The sequence below is a fragment of the Cetorhinus maximus genome, chromosome 4, assembly GCF_964194155.1.
Source record: "Cetorhinus maximus chromosome 4, sCetMax3.hap1.1, whole genome shotgun sequence".
Taxonomy (NCBI): domain Eukaryota; kingdom Metazoa; phylum Chordata; class Chondrichthyes; order Lamniformes; family Cetorhinidae; genus Cetorhinus; species Cetorhinus maximus.
Window position 1 is genome coordinate 151,650,045 of NC_135882.1, and position 23,251 is coordinate 151,673,295.

General features: G+C 43.4%; 1 protein-coding gene across 1 annotated transcript in view; it reads left to right on the plus strand.

The window, feature by feature from the left end:
* The first annotated feature begins 8,968 nt into the window (after positions 1–8,968).
* Positions 8,969–23,251, plus strand: part of tsnare1 (T-SNARE Domain Containing 1) — an 875,956-nt gene continuing 861,673 nt past the window's right edge. The window contains exon 1 of the mRNA XM_078540971.1: positions 8,969–9,048. The gene's annotated coding sequence lies outside the window, so the exon portion shown is untranslated. The remainder of the gene's footprint in view (positions 9,049–23,251) is intronic.

The window sequence follows — 23,251 nt, forward strand, 5'->3', positions numbered from 1 at the left end:
AGAATTTTTTTGCTGATCAATATCATGGCTCACTAAATGGTTGTAAACTTTTACCAAAAATTGTAGGGATTGTCCAAAGTCATATTTTTAAGTATTTTATGATTATTTTCTTTAAAAAAAAATGAATTCTATTTTTATTTTTCCTTACTGAGACTCAAGCTGCTTTTTCTGATCTTTGAATGCATTGTTTTGGCATCAGGATGAATTACTTTCAAATTTAAACTGCTTCCATGATTGCATTTTTAAAAATATGTGCGCCTAATGGAAATAAAATAATAGTTTGTTGGTTTCAAACTTTTAATTTTCATAAAATGGAAGAAATGTGCTGTAAGTTCTGGGCTTTCCTTGAGTGAATGTTATTGTATCAGGGTTTACTGTAGATGGTGCCCGCCATTATGATAGTTGACATTGTTTGGCTGTAATTAGGACATGAAGGGCATTAAGAATGGCAGTCAGACTGAATTAGACAAGCCCTGACTTCCAATGGCAAGTTTAATTCATGCCCACCATGCAAGCATAGGAACTTCATGCTGTTCAATGTTTGAATGGTAAATCAGACAAAGCAATCGAGTTTTCATGAAATTAGGGCCTTGAAGGCAACTTCTGATTTTCGCATTTAACCATGCTTCTGCGCTTGTCTGAAGTTACTGTGTGATTTATACATTGATAACCATGAGCACTGTTCGCCTCACCACTACTTTGACAGTGAGTTCTGGTCAATAGTATACGTAGCCAACAGTAGGGGTTGTTGTAACTTGACGGTTATGCTGTTTTGAGAAATGTCAGGTCCATATGTCAGTTGTCTGATTTTAAAACGGCGGCACGGTAAGCTGAAGATCAATGAAAAAATAACTTTAGAATGGGAAATTAAATAAAATTGATGAGGTTGATTATAAATGACCACTTGTGAGATGTTGAGGAACAGTCCAGATTGATTCAACTCCTGATGCTCTCATCAGCGAGCCAAGATTCATTGAAGTAATGCTCGTTGAAAGGATCATTGTTAGTCTTCAACAGCAAGCCTGAGGTCTTCAGATATAGGAATCTTGCAAAATGCGCAAAATTGAATTTGGATAATAGAATCCTTTTGATAGGCTATAGTGGAACCAATAGTAAAATTAATTGTAAATCTTATTTTGCATCCATCCCATTTTCAGAAATGCAAAATATATGAAATTTTAAAAAATATTGTAAGTATGCAATGTTTTGTTCAGCATCCAAAAAGAAGGACCGATTCAGCTTTGGGTGCATGACTGTCTAATAAAACTGGCACATTCAGGCTTGAGATGAAGCTTATAATAAAATTGGCGATTTCATATTAGGGCAGCAGGGTCTAAACAACAAAGAGGGAAGGGAGGAGAGAACAATAGGCAGAATTCAACAATTCAAATCTATTAAATGCTTTCACTAAAACTAGCTAATTAGTTTTGTAGCCCATAAAGAACAGATTTCAGAACAGTGGAAAGGATTGTAAAGTGACAAAGCTTGAATCAAACAGTTTAGAAGCAGATATGCGAAAGGCAAAATCAAGTAAGATAGATCTGAGTCATAACTAGGTTCAAAATTGAAGGGAAAGCAGCAGGAGAGGACTGCGATCCACTAAGAGAATCCATCAACAATACAAGACTCACAACTAAGGTTGGATGTTGTTGAAGCCTTTACTTAACCAAAAACAGAAGTGTATGTAGACTTACTCTTTTTGAGACGTTTATGGAATTCATTCTGATTTCACCCAAAATGTACAACTTATTAATTAATGCAATTTTCTTTCTTGTCAAATTAAGGAGTGCCCAACACTTATGGGCCTTGATCCTTTGCTTAGATTTTCCAGTTTAAGAAAGGAAGCAATAATTAGCATTTGTGAGTACCTGGCACGAGAAATCAACTTGCAAATCACTCCTCCACAATCTTTGCACTAAACTTGTCACAATTATAACAAGGTTATGAATCAAAAGAAAAACGCAAAACAATTTGGAATAAATTCGGGAAAAAAAGCTTTTGGAAAAATGTCTAAAACAAATAGCAAGAATTCATAGAAAAATAAGTTATATTTAACATCTAGTATACTGTTAGCACATTTGGATGAGGATATATTCACCAATGGATGGTCTTCTGTTTAAGTGCAGAACATGAAGGTCAGATTTTCCATTTTTTGAGACTAAGTGTGGTGGCGGGCGGGTTTCACGATGCGTTTCCCGCTGGGCATCGCGGCAGGAACTCACACCCGATTTCATGCTTGGAAGCTCATTAATTATGCATGGTGGAAAGCTCTCCAAATCATATGCTGGGGTGGGAACGGATTCGTCTGCCAGGCCATTACCTAACGGGGTGGAAGGTCCAAATGTCATATTTAAACACACACATTTACTCTCTCCAGCCCAGCTATGTTAAGGAAAAGTTTCAATATGGCTGCGTCCAAGAAATAAGTTGCACCAAGGTTCAGCAATGACTCCCTCGAGGCACTTATCCATGGAATCTGCCAGCACCAGGATGTCCTTTACCCCAGGGATGGCTACAAGAGGCCCACCAGCCTCATTTCAGCACCCTGGGAGGCAGTGGCAAGGACGGTTAACTTGTTGTGCACCTACCCTGCAGGAAGAGGATGAATAATCTCATCCATTCCTCCAGGGTAAGTCAACCTTCAGCTCACTCCAATCTCACATGCTTTTAGTGGCATCATGCACTCAAAGGAAAATCTTTACAGTTCTGAAAGTGAGGGGAGAGCTTTCAAAGTGCTGTCAATGGAAATGGCAACAGGCTTGAAATTGAGATACCGGTTAGATAATCAGTTTGATTCAAAACCTGAATTCATTTGTCCACATTGGGCTATCAAATCCATTATGGGTCATAGCCCAAAAAAAAATCCCATTCAAATAACTGTGATTTAATCTTAAATGCAATTAATTCAAACAGATGTTATAACCATTTGTTGACTGATTGCTTTAGATATATTCCCAGTGATGCTATTGAAGGTTTCTCAAGTCACCATAACCTTGCTACTTTTTATAAGCACAACATCTTGATTCAGTTCTGAAAGCCCAGGGATCAATGCTCAGGGATCCCTCACTACTGCATTCAGTCAGTTCGATTTCCATCCAGCCCCTTCTGTGTCTATGTTTTAGTCTTCCATGTCAGACTCCATATTTCCCACCCTTGGTCTCCCCTCTGCCTGCCCCCCTCTTCAACCCCATGATAGTCCATTGTCCCCCATTGTCTCTGTTATTCTTCCCCCCTCCCTCCAATCCCACCATAGCCCATTGTCCACCATGTGTCCGTAATCCTTCCCCCACACCAACCACCCCCCGGCCCCTCCCACCCCGCCCCATCACAGTGCTGATCTCCATCTCACAGCGCAGCTCTCCTGAGCCCTCAGGAGTACGGAGGAAGCCAGTGAGCAGACCTACCCTACAGCCCACCAGTGTGGCGTCACTGTTATTGGTGAGAACTTGGAGCAGTGCTGCTGCAGGTAGGCTTTGAATGTTGCGCTCAGCTCCAAGTCACAAGAGGAGTGAGGGTGGGATGCTGCATGCCACTCATTTTCAGATGGGATGCAGACCAGTTTCAATTTTCCGCTGATGTGGCGCAAGATTGGGAGGTGGAATGTGATACGGTGACTAGCGTTTTTAAATGGCATTCCTGACCTGGATCAGCTGGAAACCCAGCCTGCCATCAGCAGGCCATGAACGTGGTGAGGGGAAAGTTCCAACCGGATTTCCCACTGGCAGAAATGCGATATTTGGCCTCTGTCCGAATTTTCTGCTTCCACCCGCCCCAGAACCCACCGCAGGCAGGACTGGAAAATTCTGTCTGAAGCAACTGCTTCTCACTGGAATTAAATCCCCTATCCTGTAAATGAGAATGTACGACAGGGATTTTCCAGTTCTGCCAGTGGCGGGAATTTTCATGGGTGGGAATAGTCTTGGGCGGGACTGGAAAATTTGGAGAGCAGCCAAAAGTGAAAATTGAATTTGGATGGGAATTTCCAGTCCTGCCAAATCTCACCCAAGGTTTCTATTCTTTTATCCACTAATGCTAGCGAACAAAACTAATTACCAGTGGATTTACTGTGTAATTGCAAACAGGATTGCTCCAACCTTATTTGGATCTGGGCACTTACAGCTTCCAATCAACTTGATTGAAAGTAGATTAATGGAACAGAAATTATTGTAAACTTTCATTGATTTTGATCTTCTACTCAAACTGGCTTGTGCACTAATGCTAGGAAATAAAGGAACATGATTTACAGTGCGAAAACCTGTGCTTGAATGGCATATAAATTAGCTTGAGCTACTTCTTTGTCTGTAACATACCACCACGCATTTAGTGCTGTTACTGGCTTTCAGAAGTGATCAAGATGTAGTGCTTATAAAAAGTAGCAAGGTTATGGTGATTTGGGAAACCTTCAATAGCATCACTGGGAATATATCTAAAACAATCAATCAACAAATGGTTATAATATCTGTTTTAAATAATTGCATTTAAGATTAAATCACAGTTATTTGAAAGGGACTTTTTTTTGGACTATGGACTATCAAATCCGTTATGGGTCAATGTGGATGAATGAATTCAGGTTTTGAATCAAACTGTGTCGCAATTTCAAACCTGTTGCCATTTCCATTGACAGCACTTTGAAAACTCTCTCCTCACTTTCAGAACTGTAAAGATTTTCCTTCACTTGAAATTTAATGCATCAAAACACCATTTCCATGAACTAATGATACATTGTAACTAATTTTAACCTTCTCTCCTAGAGTCAGTAGCAAAGGAACAGCACTCACTGTTATGGCAGTTACAGCTGACCATGGACATTTTGTGGGCTTTTGAGCAGCAACACATGGAGGTGATGTCGCTGCTCCTCAGCCCCCAGCTATAAAGTCAGGGGCAAGACAACCTCCACTTTGCCGGGTTGTCCCAATCCAATTTTACCATAGCTAGTCATTTCATTGGCTCAGGGTGACACTTACGCACCATTCAGAAGTCCTGTCTCCGAGAGCTGCCAGCCAATCAGATAGCTGGCAGCTCCCTACTGCCAGCAGTATCACTGGTGGCCACTGCTAGGACTGCAGGCAATTACAACAATTCTCAATGGAGCCAGACTAATTGGTAAGTTGGGGTCTTCTGCCAAGGCCAGTCTGACAGGCCCTGATGAAGAGGGTGGAGGGATTCGGGATGGTGGTGGAGGGGCAGGAACACATGGGGCACCAGGGAACACGGTAGGACTGGGAGGCCTCCAATGGGACAGGATACCTGAACAGGAGGATCCCCTGCCCAGCTCACAAAAAGGCCATCAGGTAAAACCTGGCGATCTCACCATGTGGTATGAACACCTTCCATGGCGGCAGGAGTGGCCCTTAAGTGGTCTTTACTTGGCCCCTAAAGAGCCTCAACTGGCAGAAGGGTGTGTGTGTAAAATACCAGTGGAAGCAGGTAGGAATGGGCACAGCGCCACCGCCATGGCACCTATTTTACAGCCACGCCTCCCCCCACCCCCCACCCCCACCCACACCTGTCAGCCCGCACCCAGTGGATCTATAAAATTCTATGCAGAGTTTCTCTTCAGCCAATCAAATCGAAGAATCCTTATTGAGACAGAATATAAACAAGTATGAATTAGAATATTTAATTCAATATAAAATGATGTACAGAAATAAAAAAAAGAGGGATTAAAGATTGCATTGGGAGAGATAAAAAGCGACAGAAAGAAAATGCAAACACATTTTAATTTTCATTTCAATAGTGTTAACATCTCCAATAATAAATTCTGAAGGAATGAGACTCCATAGTTGTAAAATTAAAATTTCAGGACCAGAGGGGTTTGTTGGCAGTAATTAAGACTTATCATACAGTTACAGATTCACTTACATCTCAAAATACCAGTGGGTAACTACAGGATAAATATTGCATGTTCACACCCTTCATGTGTTTTAATGCCAAACCTCTCAGTGAGGTACGGGTGTAGCAAAGCTTGTGGAGGAGCAAAGCAAATTGGATAGTAGCTTCTGGATTTCTGCATTTAACTCTGCATGTACAAACATCAGAATTTGCCAATTTACTCCATAACTACAGTGATGCTGATAATTCACCATTATTCCTATTACAAAAACTGGGCCAAATTATTTTGTCTGAACTCTCCCAAAAAGCAATCCTCTCAATACATTTTTTGTTTGCAGATGACTTCCGTAAAATTAATGAATTCGTGAATTCTAAGCTTCCTGGTGTGAATTTTCTGGAGCTTGAGATGGCAATTTGAGGATTTCCCCAACAGGTACTTCAAGCTCTGAGGTTCTCTGCATGACATAACATGCTCCACTTGATATCTCCAGGCTTCCTCTTACAGACATACAAGCTAAGCATATCTAGACCATGTTTTTGTATTTGAATACTCACCAATTTTTAAAAAAAGAGCTCATATTCCAGTGAACATTTGCCATTTTTTAAAAAATCACTTCAGTAACTTTATTATTTTACGAACAAGACTTTTCAGAAGAACAACAATTGTGCAAGATGTCATCATTTCCAATAGAAACACGTACCCTAGCATAATGGCCAGCTGAGGAACTATGAGTTTCAGTAGCAAAGAGCCTAAGGCGGCAGTTCTGCTAGTTGACGAATAAAGATAAATTCAGTACTTCTGTGCTCCCAGTGGGGAGCTTTGCTTGAAACGAGTATAGTGAGACCATTGAAACTACAATCTAGCACCCCACCTTGATTTGTACTCTCTGAGTGTGACATCCCCGCCCAGTAAGCAATGGGGTAGCTCAATTTACCATAACTTCAACATAAGCAATTGAAACACATCTGGCATCGCTTGGGCATAATTTAGACTTGGTGTAATAGTGCAAACTTGCGATCGCAAATCAACATTGATGCCAATGAAAATAGGAATAAAAATTGGAAGAAGGTGTAAACCAGGTGATCAATTCACTATCATCTATTTTACGTTATCACACAAAGTCAAATGTGTGAGCTAATGCTTTAGATATACTTAATAAAGCTGAACAATGTGAATTTTATACTTTGCCGTCCAGTTCAAATGTCATCAGCAAGAAGTATCAGAAAATTGTTTACTCATAAAGGACATTGCAGCTAAGTCTGATCCTGCTCTCATTTTAAAAAAAAAAAATTGTTTATGGAATGTGGTTGACACTGTCCATCTAGAGATATCCTGAGGGAATTATCCCAAATCTTCTTCTTGAACCACTGCAGTCCTTCCGTGAAGTTTCTCTCTTAATGGTGGTCAGTAGGGAATTGCAGAATTTTGGCTCTGCACTTGGTGATGGAGTGGCAACCTATGTCCAAGTCAGTCTGGTCTGTGCTTTACAGGGAGGGAATTTGAAAGGAAACTTGTCTCAGTAAATTTTGCAGTAATTCTTAAAATTTGTTTACTGTGCTACCTTATATCACAGCCTAATATTTTTAGAAACAATAAAGTTAGCAGGTTTCAAAAAGTGAATAACAATGAAACTACTGAACCAGCCATCATTTTACCCACGCTCCACAATGGTTTCTGAAATCTCAAATCATAACATTGCTGCTTTACACTCTACCCATAGTGGTTCTGATCTGTCCAATGGCAGTTCCTCTCGTTTCTTCACTCCTCACAGTCTTGCATTTTCCTTTTCAGTTGCTTGTAAGGACCTGGTATTTTCAACTTCAATGAGCAATGTGATTAGGGAAGGAAGACATGAGATGGTTTCCTACTGCTTTCCTCATTTTTGCTTAAAGGAAACACAAGCCCTCTTCCCCAAGGATACCCTGCTATCGCCCCTCGAGGTACTAGCTCTTCCGCCATCATAACCAAAAATTTGCTGGTTCCCCTCAGGCTCGTAACCCTGAGCTGGGGACACTGATCTGGACCTGGGGATGATGTGTAAAAGGGCAAGGACGACTATGCCCTGAGGAATGACCCTAACAGTTCTCCCCATAGTTCAGTAGCAAAAAACGTCACATAGACAAAGAAGGCAATAATGATAGTTCCAAGTTCAGTTCTCAGCTTCTGCTAAAAAGTTGATCCCAGTCAGTGTGGCAGTAAACTTGCATTTCAGCCTCGTCAGCTTTGGACTATTGAAGATGGAATTAAGCAGATCCTGCTTTTGATGACCACTCATTGATCCCTGTGTTGAAAGTGCAGTGGGTAAGTGGATGATCAGTTTCGATGCTTCCGCAGTTCAATATTTTGCCAACATGTGCAGGCTTACACACGTAGGATAACCAGGTGTGTAAGATTTTAGAAGCCCTGTGATCTGGCTCAAGCTCTCTTTCAAGTCTATTTAAATGTGATATTTCACTGCAGCCACGAATATGGAGTTCACACTGCCTCCACTGTATTTTATTGCAAGGAAACCTGCAAAAATGAATTACATATTCTATTTTGGTTAAAAAAAGGCAAAACAATTATTTGCCAAACACTGATGAAGACGATGCCTTGTGAAAGAGGAGGTACTGGAGGCTTTTGTTTCCCATCTTAGAAAGGAAGGGTTGTTTGACACCTAAAGCCAGCAATTGTATTATTTTATAAAACACGATTGATGCAATTATGAATGACGTTGTGATCCAATTGTTTTTTTTTTACAGTGAACATGATCACACGACATTTGTCAGTAGAACTCACATAAGCCAGTGAGGCTCCCACTGGTCCTGTCTGAGAACACAGTAATATTATAATATTCACATTGAATTAAAAAAAACCCTACCATTTATTACCAGCATTATGAATTGTTTGGAATTGTTTTTTCTCCTTCCCCCCCCCCCCCCCGCCCCCAACGACAATTATACGTCTGTGCAACAAATCACAGTATAATAAACAAATGTATCATTCATTTTCCGGTCTGACACCCACCCGCAGAATAGCCGGCTCCGCTCTGCGTCCTGGATGTTGTAGTTCCTCCGCTGGGCAGTCTCCGTGCGCTTCCTCACGGCTGCGCGCAGGCCGAGACTACAAGTCCCGACATCCACCGCGCCGCGTCTTGTGGCCCTTTGAAGCACGTGACCGCTTGGAAATTGCTGCTGGTTGTTCCTGCGTTTTGACAGCGCCGAGTCACTGCAGGGGTAGGTGATTGTTTTTGTGTTATAGGTTTAATGCAACAGAAAGCAAACATCGACAGGCATGTGTGTCTATATCCAATACGTTTACATATAAATATTTATTGCATGGGCTCGTTTGGAAAGGGTAGTGAGCTGTCTTTCAATTCTCTTGGTGTCACTTGGACTCAATAATTATTCCTACGTATTTACGAAGAAAAGCAATCGGTGCAACTGGATTTTTTAAAAAAAAAATTAAATTTTATAGACATTTTTTTGGTGCTGTTTTGGATTGTGCTCCGAGCTATGGAAATGGAGTGGGGGATACAAACAGAAACTAACGCCGTGCTTTTGTGTGTGGTGCCACTTTTGGACACACCTTGTGTTTTAAAATAAATAATTTATGCAAGGCAAAAGTTATCGTTGACTATTATATCCCTGGAAGTATTTTTAATGCTGGGACTTTGTGTACAAGTGTTGATTGATTGATTGATGTGGATGGAGAAATTGGTGTATATTAAACAGCAGCAGCAGCATCATATTTGAGAGGTTTGTTAGATTGCTGTGAAAGTTAACCAGGATTGGTGCTGCTAGTCGTGCAGTGTCTGAAAATGTTTAAGGGATATTGTAACTGTTGAGTCTCCTTTTTACAATCGATAATGTGCAGTTAGTTTGCCCTTATGGAATTTTCCAACTGTCTCTAATAGTCTGAGACATTTTACATTTTCAATTCCAAGTATTTTGGAAACTTTCAACACTGAAATGTTCTACCCCATACGTGATATTCCTATGATTGCAAGCCTGAATTATCATGTTTCTTGTTTACTGGGCCATCCATCAATTTTTCTTTCGAGTTATCAACAGTCACAGATTGCAACTCTATCAAGTACAATCACAGTTCTTGGTTTCCGGGAGTGGGACACGAACCCACAACCCTCTGATTCAAAGGCGAGGGTGCTATGAACTGAGCCACATGGGCCATTCATCAATGTTCTTTTCCAGCTTACTTACTTTTAACAAGATACCTGTTGTGCTTGCCTTTAGGTGAGTTCGCTCATGTAACATTTAATCACTTTTAGGTGTGTTTGAGTAAATTATCTATGCAAATGATGTGTCACATCCACATACTGCACTTGTTTCACATGCTAAACAACTTTTCTTATCTTAAGAAAATAAACCTCTTTAAACTGTGTGCTAAGAATAACAAGCACTTCGCAATCACCACAGTTACCAACAACTTCCCTTTTGACCTTTAAGTGTATTTACACTGATAACAATTGGATACTGTGATCCTAAAGTGACAGTGCTTCATCTTAACAGCACAATAGTGCATTGTATAACTTTCCTTTCCTGTTCTTTTTAAAACAGTGACCTGGAACATGGGGCTGGATTTTATGCTCCTTGCCAATAGACTTGTGGGCATGAGGCATGTCAAATCCAGCTTCCCACAGCCTTCCTGCTGCCTATCCACCCCACCCCTGGCCACTTAATGGCCTCAACCCACATTCCACTGTTGCTGGTATTTTACCCATAACATGCCATGTTGGAAGCCTGTGTGGGCTGGCATCGCCAGGATGGGATGGGGTGGGGTGGGGTGGGGGGCCTCCTTTGGGGCTGCTGGGGTCCAATGGAGGCAACTCCCCCTCAAAATCAGCTACCACCACCCTCCCCATCCATCTTTAACCGTGTCCTCGGCCTCTTGAACCTGGCCTCCCAATCCCACAAGACCTGGGCTTACCTGTCAGCCTGGGCTCCTCAGCATTGGGAATTGCATGTAATTCCAGTAATGTCTCCTGGTGGCACCGCTCAGACTACAAGATTAGCTGGCAGCTCTCTAAGGCGGAGCTTCTTCTGGAGAAAGGGTCTTACATTAAAGCAATTAATGCCACCGCCAAGATTAAATTGCTGCAGGGCTGTGGTCGGGATTGTGGGCTGGCTCTCTATTCGACTTTTTAACCAGGGGGTGAAGACCATGGCACCCTGTAAAGTTCAGCCTTGGAGTTTTGCTAGCTATATAATGCAACGGATATGCGAAGTCTACAATTATGCCCATTAAAGATTTAAGTGTCTCATTATCCTCCATTTAAAATTTCTGTATTGCACTTAAAAGTCAGTCAGGCCTCCAATTGATCTTAGAGGAATATACTTCCTAATTATACTTTTTGGTATAACTGAAGTCGCATAACAATTTGTGTTTCCGTAATACTTTTCTTGTACAAATATGTGATGGATTGACACTGGGCAAGTAATGAAACCATCATCAGAGCAGAGCAAATCAAGAGGATGGGGCCATAGTGTCCGAAGGCATGTAAATGGATAAGAGAGAAATTCAGTCACTTAAGAAATTCAAATTGATGTAGGAGTTAGCATGTTTAAAGCCAAATTGACCTTTTCAGCCGCACATGAAGAAAATATAGCAAATTGACCTGTTATTTGCCAGAACAATGGCAGCAAGAATCCAGAGTCATTACTTATCATAATCCTAAAGCTCATGGTTTTGTAGGCAAATTATTGACCTGTTTGGAGTTTGAAACAAAAACAGAATTACCTGGAAAAACTCAGCAGGTCTGGCAGCATCGGCGGAGAAGAAATCAGTTAACGTTTCGAGCTTTCATGGCCCTTCGGCAGAACTGAAGCATAGTTAGAAGAAGGGAGAAATATAAATTGGTTTAAGGTGGGTGCGGGGGTGGCGGGGGGGGGGTGGGGGGTGAGAGAGAGAGAGACATTGAGGGTGTGGTGATTGTGGAGATGAGCAGATAATCAAAAGATGTCACAGACAAAAGGGTCAAAGAGGTGTTGAAGGTGGTGATATTTGTCTGAGAAAAGTGCTAATTAAGAATGGAAGACAGGATATTCAAAGTACAACTCTAGTGGGGGTGGGGTGGAAAGACTAACAAGGTTTTAGTTTTAGATTTAAAAATAATGGAAATAGGTGGGGAAAGAAGAATCTATATAAATTATTGAAAAAAAAGCCGGGGTGGGGGGTGGGGGAAGAAACGGGATGGGGATGGGGGGAGGGGGAGTTTAAGATCTAAAGTTGTTGAATTCAATATTCAGCCCGGAAGGCTGTAAAGTGCCTAGTCGGAAGATGAGGTGCTGTTCCTCCAGTTTGCGTTGGGCTTCACTGGAACAATGCAGCAAGCCAAGGACAGACATGTGGGCAAGAGAACAGGGTGGAGTGTTAAAATGGCAAGCGACAGGGAGGTTTGAGTCTTTCTTGCGGACAGACCGCAGGTGTTCCGCAAAACGGTCGCCCAGTTTGCGTTTGGTCTCTCCAATGTAGAGGAGACCGCATTGGGAGCAACGAATGCAGTAGACTAAGTTAGGGGAAATGCAAGTGAAATGCTGCTTCACTTGAAAGGAGTGTTTGGGCCCTTGGACGGTGAGGAGAGAGGAAGTGAAGGGGCAGGTGTTGCATCTTCTGCGTGGGCATGGGGAGGTGCCATAAGTGGGGGTTGAGGAGTAGGGGGTGATGGAGGAGTGGACCAGGGTGTCCCGGAGGGAACGATCCCTATGGAATGCCGTCAGGGGGGGTGAAGGGAAGATGTGTTTGGTGGTGGCATCATGCTGGAGTTGGCGGAAATGGCGGAGGATGATCCTTTGAATGCGGAGGCTGGTGGGGTGATAAGTGAGGACAAGGGGGACCCTATCATGTTTCTGGGAAGGAGGAGAAGGCGTGAGGGAGGATGCGTGGGATATGGGCCGGACACGGTTGAGGGCCCTGTCAACGACCGTGGATGGAAAACCTCGGTTAAGGAAGAAGAAGGAGCAGCTTCCAACTTGATAGTCGCCTAACCTCGGACGGCCCGCTTCTACCTCCTACCCAAAATCCACAAACAGAACTGTCCTGGAAGACCGATCGTGTCAGCCTGTTCCTGCCCCACGGAACTCATTTCTCGTTATCTTGACTCCCTTCTCTCTCCCCTTGTCCAGTCCCTTCCCACCTACATCCGTGATTCCTCTGACACCTTACGTCACATCAACAATTTCCAGTTCCCTGGCCCCAACCGCTTCCTCTTCACCATGGATGTCCAATCCCTCTACACCTCCATCCCCCACCAGGATGGCCTGAGGGCCCTTAGCTTCTTCCTTGAACAGAGGCCCCAACAATCCCCATCCACCACTACTCTCCTCCGTCTGGCTGAACTTGTTCTCACACTGAACAATTTCTCCTTTAACTCCTCTCACTTCCTCCAAATAAAAGGTGTGGCTATGGGTACCTGCATGGGCCCCAGCTATGCCTGTCTCTTTATGGGGTTTGTGGAACATTCTTTGTTCCAGTCCTACTCCGGCCCCCTCCCACAACTCTTTCTCCAGTACATCGATGATTACTTCGGTGCTGCTTCATGCTCTCGTCGGGACCTGGAAAAATTTATTAATTTTGCTTCCAATCTCCACCCCTCCATCATCTTCACATGGTCCATCTCTGACACTTCTCTTCCCTTCCTTGACCTCTCTGTCTCAATTTCTGATGATAGACTGTCCACCAATATCCATTACAAGCCTACCGACTCCCACAGCTACCTCGACTACAGCTCCTCACACCCCGCTTCTTGTAAAGACTCCATCCCATTCTCTCAGTTCCTTCGCCTCCGTCGCATCTGTTCTGATGATGCTACCTTCAAAAACAGCTCCTCTGACATGTCCTCCTTCTTCCTTAACCGAGGTTTTCCATCCACGGTCGTTGACAGGGCCCTCAACCGTGTCCGGCCCATATCCTGCGCATCCTCCCTCACGCCTTCTCCTCCTTCCCAGAAACATGATAGGGTCCCCCTTGTCCTCACTTATCACCCCACCAGCCTCCGCATTCAAAGGATCATCCTCCGCCATTTCCGCCAACTCCAGCATGATGCCACAACCAAACACATCTTCCCTTCGCCCCCGCTGACGGCATTCCGTAGGGATCGTTCCCTCCGGGACACCCTGGACCACTCCTCCATCACCCCCTACTCCTCAACCCCCACTTATGGCACCTCCCCATGCCCACGCAGAAGATGCAACACCTGCCCCTTCACTTCCTCTCTCCTCACCGTCCAAGGGCCCAAACACTCCTTTCAAGTGAAGCAGCATTTCACTTGCATTTCCCCTAACTTAGTCTACTGCATTCGTTGCTCCCAATGCGGTCTCCTCTACATTGGAGAGACCAAACGCAAACTGGGCGACCGTTTTGCGGAACACCTGCGGTCTGTCCGCAAGAAAGACCCAAACCTCCCTGTCACTTGCCATTTTAACACTCCACCCTGTTCTCTTGCCCACATGTCTGTCCTTGGCTTGCTGCATTGTTCCAGTGAAGCCCAACGCAAACTGGAGGAACAGCACCTCATCTTCCGACTAGGCACTTTACAGCCTTCCGGGCTGAATATTGAATTCAACAACTTTAGATCTTAAACTCCCCCTCCCCCCATCCCCATCCCGTTTCTTCACCCCACCACCCCCCCGCTTTTTTTTCAATAATTTATATAGATTCTTCTTTCCCCACCTATTTCCATTATTTTTAAATCTAAAACTAAAACCTTGTTAGTCTTTCCACCCCGCCCCCACTAGAGCTGTACTTTGAATATCCTGTCTTCCATTCTTAATTAGCACTTTTCTCAGACAAATATCACCACCTTCAACACCTCTTTGACCCTTTTGTCTGTGACATCTTTTGATTTCTGCTCATCTCCACAATCACCACACCCTCAATGTCTCTCTCTCTCTCTCTCTCTCCGCCCCCCCCCTCCGCACCCACCTTAAACCAATTTATATTTCTCCCTTCTTCTAACTATGCTTCAGTTCTGCCGAAGGGCCATGAAGGCTCGAAACGTTAACTGATTTCTTCTCCGCCGATGCTGCCAGACCTGCTGAGTTTTTCCAGGTAATTCTGTTTTTGTTTTGGATTTCCAGCATCCGCAGTAGCTTTTAGCTTTTTGTTTTTATGTTTGGAGTTTGGGTGGGTGTAGAACATAGAGTAAGGAAAATAGGTACGTTAGATTAGTATATTACTCCAATATGATTTAGGAACTATGTGCTCATGAGTATGTGTACATAAATACCCAATGTGGCGCATCACTCTCGCTGCTGCGCTACAGTCAGGGTACTGAGCGGCCATGTATCAGTCCACAGCGCATGGTGTGATCTGAGAAATACACCCGATGAAGCTCCAGTAGTTGAATTTAAAAATGTGATTACTTTGAACTTCTGGGATCCACAAGACGCAACAAGGTATGTACTTGAAAAGGAAAGAAGTGATTAGTGACATTCCACAAGGATGGGTGCTGGGCCCTCAACTTTTCACTATTGTGTTTGTCTAAGTCATTAATAAATATGGAGAGCCATGTATCCAAATATACCGATGCCACCAATCCTTATGTCAGAGTATGTGGTATAAACAAGGGCATAAAAATTACAAAGTGATAAGATTGTGAGTGAGCAAAATTATGGCAGGTGGATTTCAATGCAGGGAACATCGCCTGCAAGTTCCCCTTCAAGCCACTCACCATCCTGAGTTGGACTATATTGATATTCCTTCACTGTCACTGGGTTAAAATCCTGGAATTCCCTACCATAGTGCTCTGGGTGTATCTACACCACGTGGACTGCAGCAATTCAAGAAATTGGCTCACCATGACCTTCGAGTGCAATGGGGGATGGGCAATAAAAATACGGCCTCTCCAGTGATGCCCATGTCCCGTGAAGGGATGAAAAACACCTCCACTCTCCAGGCCTATTCCATGTTTCTCTACCCTCCGGTGGGTTCAGCTCCCTGGCCTGGTAGAGGCATGGCGGGCTGGGCTCCGGCCCGCAGACTGCCTGTTGGACAAGCCTGACCTAGAAGGACAAGGGCAGCAGATGTATTGGAACACCAATAAGTTTCCCTCGAAGCCTTGCGCCATCCTGATTTGGAATTATATCGCTGTTCCCTCAATGTCACTGGCTCAAAATTCTTAAACAGGGCTGTCAGAAAGGCAGTTAATGTATCTACACCAGACAGAGTGTAGAAATCCAAGAAGATGGCTTCACCACCTTCTCAAGGGCAATTAGGGAGGCGTAACTCCCCACATTCCATGAATATAATAATCTAGTAGGTTAGGTTATGAAGCGATTGAAGTATGGTACAGCTATTCAAATCCTTACTTAAACCACATTTGAAGTATTGTGTTCAGTTCTGGGCTTTGGATATATTGGCCTAGGATGGAATGCAGTTTCACCAGAATGTTGCTAAAACTCTGGAATCTGGTGTAGCTGGATGTCCAAAAGGGTATTTAATAAGGTGCTGTTACCAAGGTTGCTTCACAAAGCAAGAGCTCATGCTGTCTGGGGTAACATATTAGCATGAATAGGGCATTAGTTAGCTAAGAGGAAGCAGAGAATAGAGATAAATGGATCATTTTCAGGTTGGCAAACTGTAACTAGCGGAATGCCACCCATGCTGGGCCTCAATTATTTGCAATCTATATCAGTGACTTGGATGGGGGACTGAATGTATGGTAGCTAAATTTGCTGATGCCACCAAGATAAGGAGGAGAGTAGGTTGTGATGAAGACATAAGGGGTCTGCAGAGGAACAGATTCAGTGAGTGGGCAGAAATTTTGCAGATGGGAGTATAATGTGGAAAAATATGCATTTGCCCACTTTGGCAGGAAGAATAGAAAAGCAAAATATTATTTAGAAGGTGAGAGAGAAAGACTACATAATGCTTCGGTGCAGAGGGATCAGGGTGTCCTGGTCCATGAATCACAAAATGTTGGTATGCAGGTACAGCAAGTGAAGGCAAATTGAATGTTGCCATTTAGTGCAAGGGGATTGTAGTAATTATGGTTTTATTTAATGTGTAATATACCTTTAAGAATAATATGTTAGGCAAGATCACATGGTCTATAGTAACCAATAGGAGAATAGCAGGGGCTACCTCAGGAGTCAGTGTAGAGTTGGAGTTAAAAGCACACATGTAGTTGATGCTGAGTATATTGTAGGTAAACTTAATTATTCCACCCAAGAAGTGTCTGCTGATCAACTCTGTCATTAATAGTACAACTTGGTCACCCTACAAAAGGAATCGAATATAAAAGTATGGAGGTTTTGCAACATTTGTGCAGGGCGTTGATGAGACCACATCTGGAATATTGTGTGCAATTTTAGTCTCATTAGTTAAAGGATTTAATTGAATTAATAGCAGTTCGGGGAAGGTTCACTCAACTGATTCCTGGGATGAAGGGGTTATCTTGCAAGGTGTTATGTTCTTCTATGGGGTCGCTTTGCTTTCGAACCTGTTGCACGCTTGTCTGTCGGTAGGTGAGTCGATTACAATATCCTGCAGACACAGAGACCAATATGAAATAAAGCACAAGCTATTTATTTACACAGACCATAGAGCACTAACATGATGTGTGCTTCCCCAACCAGACCCTACTGTAGACTAACATTAACATGGTAGCCCGCTATTGGGTCTTAGTCATGTAGTCAATCTGCTCACATTCTCGTAAAGGTGTATTACACCTCAGATTGCCACATGAGGAAAGGTTGGACAGGCTGGGCCTGTAACCATTGGCGTTTCGAAGAATAAGAGGTGATCTTATTGAACCACACAAGATCCTGAGGAGATTTGATAGGGTAAATACCAGGAGGATATTTTCCCTTGTGGGAAAGGCTAGAATTAGGGGGCATAATTTAAAAATAAGGGGTCTCCCATTTAGGACCAAGATGAAGAGAGAACTTTTCTGAGGATCATTAGTCCATGGAATTCTCTTTGCGAGAGAGCAGTGGAGGGAGTGTCGTGGAATATTTTTAAGAAGTGAGTTAGATCCGTGAATGACAAGGGAGTCCTAGATATAGAGGGTAGACAGGAAGGTAGAGTTGAAGCCACTAATAAGATCAGCCATGATCTTATTAAATGGTGAAGCAGGCTCTAGGGGCCTAATCCTCCTCATTTGAATGTTTATATGTATTTCAAGGGTTAACTGAGGACATATTACATAAACTTCAGGGAATACAAACTTAGTTTGTAAGTTTTTAAGGAGTGATTTTGTTTGAGGTCTTTTTTTTAGGATTTGGAAAGAAGTTACCATAGTGGATAGAAATAAAACCTTTTTCATTGATGGGACATCAAGACGAAAGGGTCATAACCTTAAAATCAGGGCCAGGCCATTCGGAAGAGAATTTGGGAAACACTTCTTCATCCAAAGGGTGGCAGAAGAACCAAAAGTAGATGTTGGTTCGCTTTCTCTTGAACTATAATTTCTCTCTCATTTTTAGTCATTAGTCATTTTTGGTTTCTAAAATCCGTCCAATCTTCTAACCTAACAGTAATCTTTGCAGAATTGTACACTTTTTTTCTTTCAATTTGATACCATGCTTAATTTCCTTGGTTAGCCATGGATGGTGCATCCCTTTCATAGAATTTTTCTTTCTCACTAGAATATATCTTTGCTGAGGGTTATGAAATATGTCCTTTAAATGTCTGCCACTATTTCTAAATTGTCCTAACTTTAACCTATTTTCCCAGTTCACTTTAACCAACTCTGTCATCATATCTTTGTAATTGCCTTTATTTAAGTTTAAAACACTAATCTTAGACCCACGCTACTTCATCGTCTCACCGCACAGTTCTAAAATAACCTGCTCTCTGGTTGGCACTAGAAAGTGCTGCTCTCAGAAATTGTCCCGAGTACACTCTATGAACCCCTCTTCCAGGCTGCTTTTTTCAGTCTGATTCGTCCAATCTATATGTAGATTAAAATCACCCGTGGTTAATGCAGTACCCTTCTCATAAGCTCCCATTATTTCATCCTGTATACTCTGTCCTACAGTGTAGCTACTGGTAAGGGGCCTGCAGACTACTTCTACAAGCAAATTCTTACCTCTACCTGTAGCTTTTGGATTCAAGCATAAGTAGGCTGCCTGGAAGCTGTATTGCCATTGTGGCCCTCAATCGTGGTGAATTTTTCAGTGTTCATCACTATTGGGACCACAAGATCCAGGCCAATATGTTTCGAAACCAACAAGGGAACAGACCATGCTAGATTTATTGGTGGGTAATGAACAAGAATTAGTTAACAATCTGATGGTAAGAAAAAAACTTTTCATGCAGAGATCATGAGCATGATTGCAGTTGATCAGTTTGTGGAGAAGGAGATGGATGCTCAAAGCAAGGTTTAAAACTTGAGTCTGGTTTCAAAGGGATGTCACATTTGCTGACTACAATAAACTGGGCTGAACTGGCAACAGGTTTACTCAAAGAAACAGTGGGAGGCAGTCAAGGAAGGATTTAGTACAATACAAAAGCACTACATAAAAGCCCATCTTGTGCAGTTTGCTCAACAAATGAGCAATAGCGTATCAAGCTAAAAGAGGAGACTGACGACAAAAGAAAAGAAACCTCGTGGACTTGGAAAGCTATAATAAGCAACATAGGAAAGCCAAAAATGTATTTGAGCTGCGAAAAGGGCAAACAAAAAAGCTTGCAAGGAATATCGAGGCTAATAGTAAAAGCTTTATATAAAATATATTTTTGAAAGAAGAAACCAGCTGAGGGAAATATGGGCCCATTGGAGAAGTGCAGGCGATGATGTAATTGACAATAAGAACATGGCAGACTTATTCAATGTGTACACTGAATATTTTACATCTGTCATTGTAGTAGAAGAGGACAAAATGTCAAAATGAATCTAAAAATAAGTTAAGGGGTGTAATTATTGAGTTTAATTAAAAAAAAATAGTAATGGGGAAAATGAGAAGACTTAAAACGGACAAATCTCAGGACCTGTATTAAAAGTATGCAAGGAAATTGCAGCTGCATTAGTCATCATCTTCCCAAGCTTTCCTGGTAGAAGTAGATTGGGGAAATAATAATTGAGACTCAATTATTTAGGATGGGAGTGACAGAGAAACTATGTAACTACAGCAATGCAAAAATAAAATACTGCAGATGCTGGAAATCTGAAATAAAGCAGAAAAAGCTGGAAATGCTCAGCAGCATCTGTGGAGAGAGAAACATTTCAGATCTTTGACTTTACATCAGGTGCCCATTGACCTGTCAGTTTAACCATCTGAGGGAAAGTTAGTGAATCTATCTCAAGAGCACCTGAACACTTGGACAAATATTAGTTGATCAAAGGGAGTCAGTATGCATTTGTGAAGGATAGGTCATGTTTGATTAATCTAGTTGTTTTTTTTAAGGAGGTCATTAGCATGTTCATTTATTTAATCATTCTCAGATGTACGCATTGCTAATCACTCTTGACAAGGTGGTGGTGAGCCGCCGCCTTGAATGACTGGTGTTAAGAGGTGTCAGCTGTGGCTCAGTTCATAGCACCCTCGCCTTTGAATCAGAGGGTTGTGGGTTTATGTCCCACTCTCGGAAAACCAAGAACTGTGATTGTACTTGAAAGAGTTGCAATCTGTGACTGTTGATAACTCGAAAGAGTTTGAATGACTGGTGTTGTGGTAAGTGAGGTACCCTGTCCCTTTAAGAGAATGCAAGAGTATTGATCATGTGACATCACTGACGAATCACTGTACGAGGCACGAGATTGTCCTGGTTCTTGTTCGCATACCGGACCACGCCCACATGACGACCAGCATTGCTCCTGTAGAACTATTAATGAAGAGACATCTCCGCACCCGCCTGACCCTTATCCGGCTGAATTTAGAAGGGAGGGTGAAGAAAAGCCAAGAGGCGCAGAAGACCAGGCACAATGGCCGTGGCCGCGAAATAACTTTCATGGTGGAAGATGCAGTCCTCGTGAAGAACTTTGGAGATGGGCCCAATTGGCTGACAGGCGAGGTGAGTGCAGTAGCTGGACCCCTCTCCTATAATGTATCGGTAAACGGCCGAATAATTAGATGACATGTGGATTATCTCCGCAAGAGAACGCCAGTCCCACAAGAAATGCAGTCTTTATCTACGCTTAAGTTTGTGCTGCAAGTAGAGGACAGGGTACCTCACTTTACCACAGGTGTCCATATGGTGATGGTACATTCACAGTGCTGCTGTGGGAGTTCCAGGGCACTAAAGATATGGCAGTGAGGAGGCATATCAAGATTTATCATGGGATTACCTAGGCTTGGCCAAGTTGCGAATATAAGTTTTAAAAGTCTTGCATTAAAAAAAAAACTAGAATGAACATGATCTTGAATGACTATCCTATGGGTCAGTCCTTGATAAAGCTAATGAATGTGACCTTTGAGTAAGGATAGAATAAGTTGATGAATGGTCTGAGTTATACTGTAATAAACTGATAACTTGATCCCAGGGTCAATATATGCAGATGACTAGGCACAGCAGCAAAATATCAGGATAGATGAGCAAAGTTTAAAGTTTGGAGTGAACTGTGGAACATCATTTGAGCTAAAGGTCAGGTCATCCAACAGAGGGCGCTGGTGAGAAGTGACTGAAGCATTCTGGGAGAAGTCATCACAGCCACCGCGACTCAGGAGGGAATCGAGGAAAAAGACTCTTGCACTCAACAGGAGGAAGGGCATCCAACAGAGGGCGCTGGTGAGAAGTGACTGAAGCATTCTGGGAGAAGTCATCGCAGCCACCACGACTCAGGAGGGAATCGAGGAGAAGGACTCTTGCACTCAACAGGAGGAAGGGCATCCAACAGAGGGCGCTGGTGAGAAGTGACTGAAGCATTCTGGGAGAAGTCATCGCACTAAAGCTTGGGGCAGCTGCCGCAAAGGCGCAATGGGGAAGGGTCGCTGTCTAAGACCTTTCTACCACAGCGCACCGAGAGACTGGGAACTGTTTAGAGCCCCTCGGGCTGTACAGATCAAAATGAAAGGCTGTAAATGATTGTAATATTGTTTGTACTGATGCACCTGGTGATACATTTTGTAAAAGTTTAACCTGGATTGTACCCTTATAATGTTGTTTTTGAAATGGTTTGGAATGTGATTGAAGATATTTTATGAATAAAGTATATTTTTACAATAAAAAAAAAAAAAATTCTGGGAGAAGTCATTGAGGAGCTCAAGAGGGATTACAAAGGTTGGAGAACCGTGAAACCCCTCTTTGAGTCCCTGACACACTGGTGGGAAGTGATCAAGGGAAGCATCAAGAGGTTTTTCATCCGCAAAGGCACCCAGAAAGCTAGAAAGGAACAGAGGGAAATGTCCCGACTCCAGGGAAAGATGCAGAATCTGCTCCGGCTGCAGTCGATGGGGGTCGATGTCAAGGAGGAGCTCCAAGAGGTGAAGGGCCAGCAAGCCTCGCACTTTGCCTCGGAGGCCTCCAAGATCATCTTCCGTTCCAGAGTCCGCTCCGTGGAGCAGGATGAGACGTGCTCACGTTTCTTCTTCCAAAAGGTACACAGAGAGCGCTCTGTGATCAGCAGCCTGAAGGAAGAAGACGGCTCAGTAAAGTCATCACGGTCCGACATTCTGAGGATCAGCAAATCCTTTTATGCCGGTCTGTATGACGTGAAGCCCACGGACAGCACGGCCTCCCAGTCCTTCCTGTCCTCTATCACGGAGGTCTTAGACCACAGTACGCGGGAGAGCCTAGACAAACCGCTAACTCCTGACGAACTGACTAAGGCCCTCGAGTCCTTCGAGAAGAGTAAAACCCCCGGAAGCGACGGCCTGCCGGCGGAGTTGTATTCGGCTCTGTGGGACTTGATCGGCCCAGACCTGCTAGAAGTGTACGAGAGTATGCTCCTGGCCGGCAGCATGTCAGAATCCATGAGGAAAGGCATCATCACCCTCATCTACAAGCACAAGGGGGAAAGGGAGGAAATTAGAAATTGGCGACCCATTTCACTGTTGAATGTGGACTATAAGATTCTGTCCAAGGTCATCGCCAACCGGGTCAAATCCGCACTGGAATTGGTGATTCACCCTGACCAGACCTGCTCTGTGCCAGGCAGGAAGATCTCTGACAGCCTGGCGCTGCTCAGGGATACGATTGCCTATGTACAGGACAGGGGTGTGGATACCTGCCTCATCAGCTTGGATCAGGAGAAGGCCTTTGACAGAATATCGCACACCTACATGGGGGATGTGCTCTCCAAAATGGGGTTTGGGGAGGGAATTCGAAATTGGATCCAACTGCTCTACACTAACATCAGTAGCGCAGTCTCAATCAATGGGTGGGAAACAGATAGCTTTCCGATTAAATCTGGAGTCAGGCAGGGCTGCCCTCTCTCGCCTGTCCTTTTCGTGTGCTGCATAGAACCCTTTGCCGAGTCCATCAGGAAGGATCCGGGCATAAGAGGAGTGACGATCCCAGGCAGTGGAGGCACTCAGGTAA